The sequence below is a fragment of the Alosa pseudoharengus genome, unplaced genomic scaffold (genome assembly GCF_046254945.1).
Source record: "Alosa pseudoharengus isolate Yale_2024_CS ecotype anadromous, Long Island Sound unplaced genomic scaffold, YU_APseudo_1.1 YU_APseudo_1.1_scf_5, whole genome shotgun sequence".
In the NCBI taxonomy this organism is placed as follows: domain Eukaryota; kingdom Metazoa; phylum Chordata; class Actinopteri; order Clupeiformes; family Clupeidae; genus Alosa; species Alosa pseudoharengus.
Genome location: NW_027468837.1, coordinates 7367223 through 7372846, shown reverse-complemented (window position 1 = coordinate 7372846; position 5624 = coordinate 7367223).

Genomic DNA, 5624 nt, shown 5'->3' with positions numbered 1-5624 from the left:
CTGGTGCATGTGTTATCTGTCAAAAGGGTCGTCCACCTCACAACTGGAAGTAAAGGATCTGCTTTGTGTACACACAGCCAGGTAGGCCTTGCAAATGACTGTACAAACGTTTTGCTATTGTGAATTCACAATGTATTTCCTGTTTATCAAATGTTTTAATTTCTGAGGCTGGCTTCACAAAGTGTTGATATAACTACTGCTCTCATGGGGGTTTTGAGGGGGAAATGGCTTAGAATTTGAAGATCATTAAGTATGACAAAGTGCAGAAATTGCACTGTGAGGTTCCCACAGACACAGAACAACAGCTCAGTCCACTTGCCCAGATGCTGCCTGCTCTCCAAGTCGAACATGTTCCACTGTAAACCTTAACATTTGTTATCATTCTATATTGATTCATGGAAAACCTTTTTCATCGAATGTTTTGAGTTTGGTTCATGATCTCACTTCATGGGCCATTTCCACTGTATTTGTTGCACAATGTGTTGCAGCCATCAGGGACCACTCAAGCAGATGCCTGTGATATGACACCTTGGCTCGCCCACTCAGGCTGACTGACTCAGAAAAGAGACTTATTTTTAGAATGTGTTCTATTTTTTATGTGTTCAATGTCAAGTTGACTAAGTATTACAAGGTCGTGTTTCAGGCCTTGTGTATGTGCATCCTTGTTTAAAGGAAACAGGCATGTTTCCGTCCTTACTCTGTGAATGAGGGCAAGAACTCCTATGCATCCTGATAAAGTTCCCTTGGCCTTTGGAATTAAAATAGCCCCACATCATCACACACCCTTCACCAATATAGATATATCATGGTTTTTCAGTTAGCCTAATAGCTCAATGACAATCAAACCAGCTATTAGGCTAATTGAAATAAAACCATGATATCTCTAGGTGATGATGTGGGGCTATTTTAATTCCAAACTTTATCAGGATGCATAGTATCCTGGATCCATGAAATAACTGGCCTTTAAAAATAAAAATCTGCCTCTGTGGGGATTTAACATAGAGGTTCCTATTATGCACCCTGTATTTTAATAAAGGACATTTATTTATGATAGATTATTCCTTCACAAAGAAAATGGTCAGTTTCCAAAAGTTTATTTGTTATTCCTCTTTTTAGTCAACTTTAGCATGGGTGCCTACACGTATGCACACCACCCTTACTGGTGACATCAACTCTATTCCACTTGCAATTCTCCAACTTTGACGTTCCCACAGTGGCCATGTTATTTAAGAGTCTGTTCTTGCCTTCTTTTGTCTCTTCAGTGTTATGGTTGCTTTTCATTTCAAGTATGTGTCACTGAGATATTTTAATGATGTTTACTGAGCCACCTTGCACTACAAGTATAACAACTCTGGTTGTTCCATGCTCATGACATGTTTGTTACCTGTCAAAGAATTGCTAGTAAATCACCAATCGCTGGTTTCCCCCAGACTACTTGGATGAAATAGAGTTGGGCTGAGTTAAGACCACAGGGCGCGCAGTTTACAAAAGATTATTTTGTTTATTAGGACCATATAGGGTTCTCCAGCTGGGTTGGTTTCATGATGAATTCCATGGGAATATCGGAGACAGTTCTTGTAAACAAAAAGGTTTGCCTCTTGAAAGCAGTCCAAGACATTGGTTCATTGTAAGCACATTTCCTCTGAACTAAAGAAACAGTCTTATAAAGTGCAAAGCATAAAACACTCATTTCTAATGATAGCAGTGTTAGTTTCATCTGTCCAGTCAACACATTAGATTTCGTTGGTATGTTGCAGTCAAATCATGGTCAGTTTTATCCATAATGATTTGGTGCTCTATTGAATTGTGGATCAGCATTATACATGTATGTATTTCTTTTGGGGGATCATGATCATGAAAACAGACCATGCCCCCCTCTGTTGTAATACCCTCCAGAATTATTGGCACCTTTGCTAAAGTTGATTAAAAATGGGTATAAAACATAATCTGTTGGTGATTTATTGTAATCTCACAATAAAAAAATAAGAAAAATCCAACCTTGAAGGGAAGCAAATTTATTTTGAGAAAAAGGAAAATCAATCAATAAATATTTTTTAACAAAAACACGTTGCTTACAATTATTGGCACCCCTGCTTATAATACCTTCTTAAGCCTCCCTTTGCCAATAAAACAGCTTGTAATATTCACCTATGACACTACAAAGCAAGAGATTTAAGACCGTTCATCTCCCCAGATCGTCCAGATTCCTAGGTGCACACTTGTGCATTCTCCTCTTTGACTCACCCGACAATTTTTCTATGGAGTTTAGATCAGGGGACTGAGATGGCAATGGCAAGGCTTGATTTTGTGTTCAGTAAACCATTAATTGTTTTGATCTGGATGATTGTTTTGGTTCATTGACCTGATGAATGATCCAATCATGACCAACCTTTAGTGTCTTGTCAGAGATTTCCTTTGAAAATGTTCAGGTTTTGTATATAAGAATTTTCTAGGGGTGCCAATAATTGTGAGCAACGTGTTTTCGTTAAAAATATTTATTTTTATTTATTATAGAGATTTTGCTTTTTCTCAGAATACATTTTCTTCCCTTCATGGCTGGATTTTTCCTTTTTTTTTGTGAGAGTACAATGAATCATCAAAAGATTATTTTTTATAACTGTTTTTAGTCAACTTTACCCAAGGTGCCAATAATTCTGGAGAGTACTGTACTTAAGGTTTAGGATTTCTCAGTTTTAGTTAGAGATATGGGTGAAGCTTGTTTCTCTCCCTTGATGCGCATCATTGAAAATTACCATCACTATGCATACGAAGAACTTATGTGTTATATTGTGTGTATTGTTACTGTTGCCAGATGTCCTATTTCAAATTCAATGTGATCCCACTGAAACACTTTCTACTGTAAACACATCATCCGCAAACATCCTCCTGCTCAGTTGAATCCACTTACCAAATACTTATTCTCCCAAATGTAATTTTACTAAAAATACAGTGAACATGCCCTGCACGTCCAAATGTTCCTAAATAAACAAAACAAATTCTAAATAGTAAAATACCTAACCCTGAAGAGGAAGTGTTACTTGAGATATCTGAGCTACAGTAAAGGAGTAAATGTTGGATTTAAAAAACACAAAAAAAAAACAATGGGTAGAATAAACACCAGATAAAACATGACGTTTTATGTTACCATTTTATGACATCAAGCCAGCACACAGTCTAAATGTGACACATGATGGATAAACAACGCTTTATAGTGTTCCAGGAAATGTTGGATAGGCACATTTGTTTCTGTTCCTAGACCCCCAATTTTGAACTTCAGAGGAAATGATTTTCATGTTTTCATTTACAAAAAAGATGTGTTTGCTGTACTTCTGAAATCCTTCGGTAAGAGTTTAATGTATCAAGTTAAGTTTAATTTTATAGCGCTGGTTACACCTCTTGGAAACTGGACGTGAACCAAGAAATTCCAGATAAATTCTCTTATGACAGTTGGTTTGGTAGCCAGGCCAAATGAATAGTACAAATTCCCCCTAACAGCAGGCTACACCTTCATGGTCTTCACAGTGTTCTAGGCCTACTTCATATTTAATTACAGTTTTTCTCGATTGCTTTGACCTGCTTAAGGAAACTGGGATCCACTTGGTCTTCATGAACACTTTCTTTGCAGCAGAACTCATCTCTTGTGAATGTGTTCACACATTTTCATTGGTTTCACACATTTCTCACACCCTTTTGCAAAACAGCTAACACAGATGTCATTCAAAAACCCCAAACTCTATTGGTTTTCCCGTGCTAAACAAAATGAAAACATCTTTTCACAGGTGGTATAGATTCCTTGCATAAGTCTGAATCTCTGAAAAACCTGTGTGAAACTCCTTTGCACATCTTCAATCAGCAATCATTCATTATCCAAAAGAGATGCCATGTCTGTAGCCTACTGTGTTGCTATTTGCAAGTATGGATCTAATGCAGATTTAGACACAGTACTGTATTGCCTATTTGGAAACAGTAGGCTACAAAGGCTGTTTACTGTATGTCTATTTCGATGAAAAATGACAAGTTGTAGTTCAATGAAATTTGTCTTGCCTAGGTGTTTACTGTAGGTCTTACATGTCAATGACAGTTACATCTTGGGAGGAATGAGTAAATTATTTTTACTGTAATTCAGTACATTTTGTCTTTTCACAGTTTTCTCTGATACCAGAAAAATGAGAAAGAAATGGAACAGACATAGCAATAATGCTCATTTTGAGAACTATATTATGCATTTTGTTGTCCAGTGTGTAATGATTGATTGAAATCATACAGTGACTTGACGACAGGGTGTGTTGTTTGAAGGCAAGATTTGCTTTTGCTGCATGTTTTAAATGTTTTGAGAGAGTAACAGCCTTTTGCAAGCCGGAGTGCTTTTGTTCAGACACGGGTATTAACTGTTTTGAGAACGTGATGTAAGAGTTGACACAAGCATCAAAACGATCGAGAAAAACTGTAAACCATAAATGACCATTCAGGCTTCAACATTACGTATAATTTCAGCTGCAGTAACCAATCTATTCCCAAGAGTTCCTTAACATGACTTATATTGCCTCTCTCTAATCTAACAGCTTGACACTGAATGTCAATAAAACCAAGGAAATGGTAGTGGATTACAGAAGGCATCAGCAGAACTACAGTTACACCCCACTAATGATCAGCGGGCAACCTGTAGAGAGAGTCACAAGTTTTAAATACCTTGGTGTCCACATTACTGAAGACTTAACATGGACTGTTAACACTCAATATGTTCTGAAGAAGTCCAGACAACGACTCTACTTCCTTCGTCAGCTAAGGAAATTTAAAGTTTCTACATCCATCATGAAGGCCTTCTACACTTCAGCGGTTGAGAGTGTTCTAACTGGTAGCATCATCACCTGGTATGGGAACTCCACAGTTAGAGATTGTAGTACTCTGCAGAGAGTAGTGCGCTCAGCTAAACGTACTATAAGAACTCAACTCCCTGCTCTACAAGATATCTATTCCAGAAGAGTACTCCTAAGAGCCCAAAAGATTCTGAAGGACTCTTCTCATCCTAACAATGGATTATTCCTACCGCTGAAATCAAGAAGACGCTTATGTAGTCACAAAGCCAGAACTGAGAGACTCAGGAGAAGTTTTTATCCCCAGGCCATCCGAACTCTGAACTCACACTATACTGACTTTGCACACATTCACTCCTCAGCACTCTCAAACATTTCCCAACTCTTTTAGCACTTTTACATCCCTCTCCCTATGCTACAGACCTTTTATTTATTTTCTTATTTCATCACACGTCAAAACACACACACACACACACATCTGACTTTCGCCAACTTTTGCACATCTCCATAGAACTTTTTATTTATTATTTTTGATTTCTTCTCCATCTATCTACCCATGTCCTTGATTGCCTAGCCTTTCTGCACCCCCACCCCCAACACACACACAAAACACACACACTTACATCATCACTGTCATCACCTCACATACATACAGCACACTGCTTGCTACAGTAAGCCTCCTCTACATACTTGCTGCACACTGCCCCCCCCCCCCCCCTACATACACAGCACATTGTCTTCAGGATCTTCTTCAACACACATCCTCTACATACTTACAGCACAATGCCCCCACCTACCCACACACACACT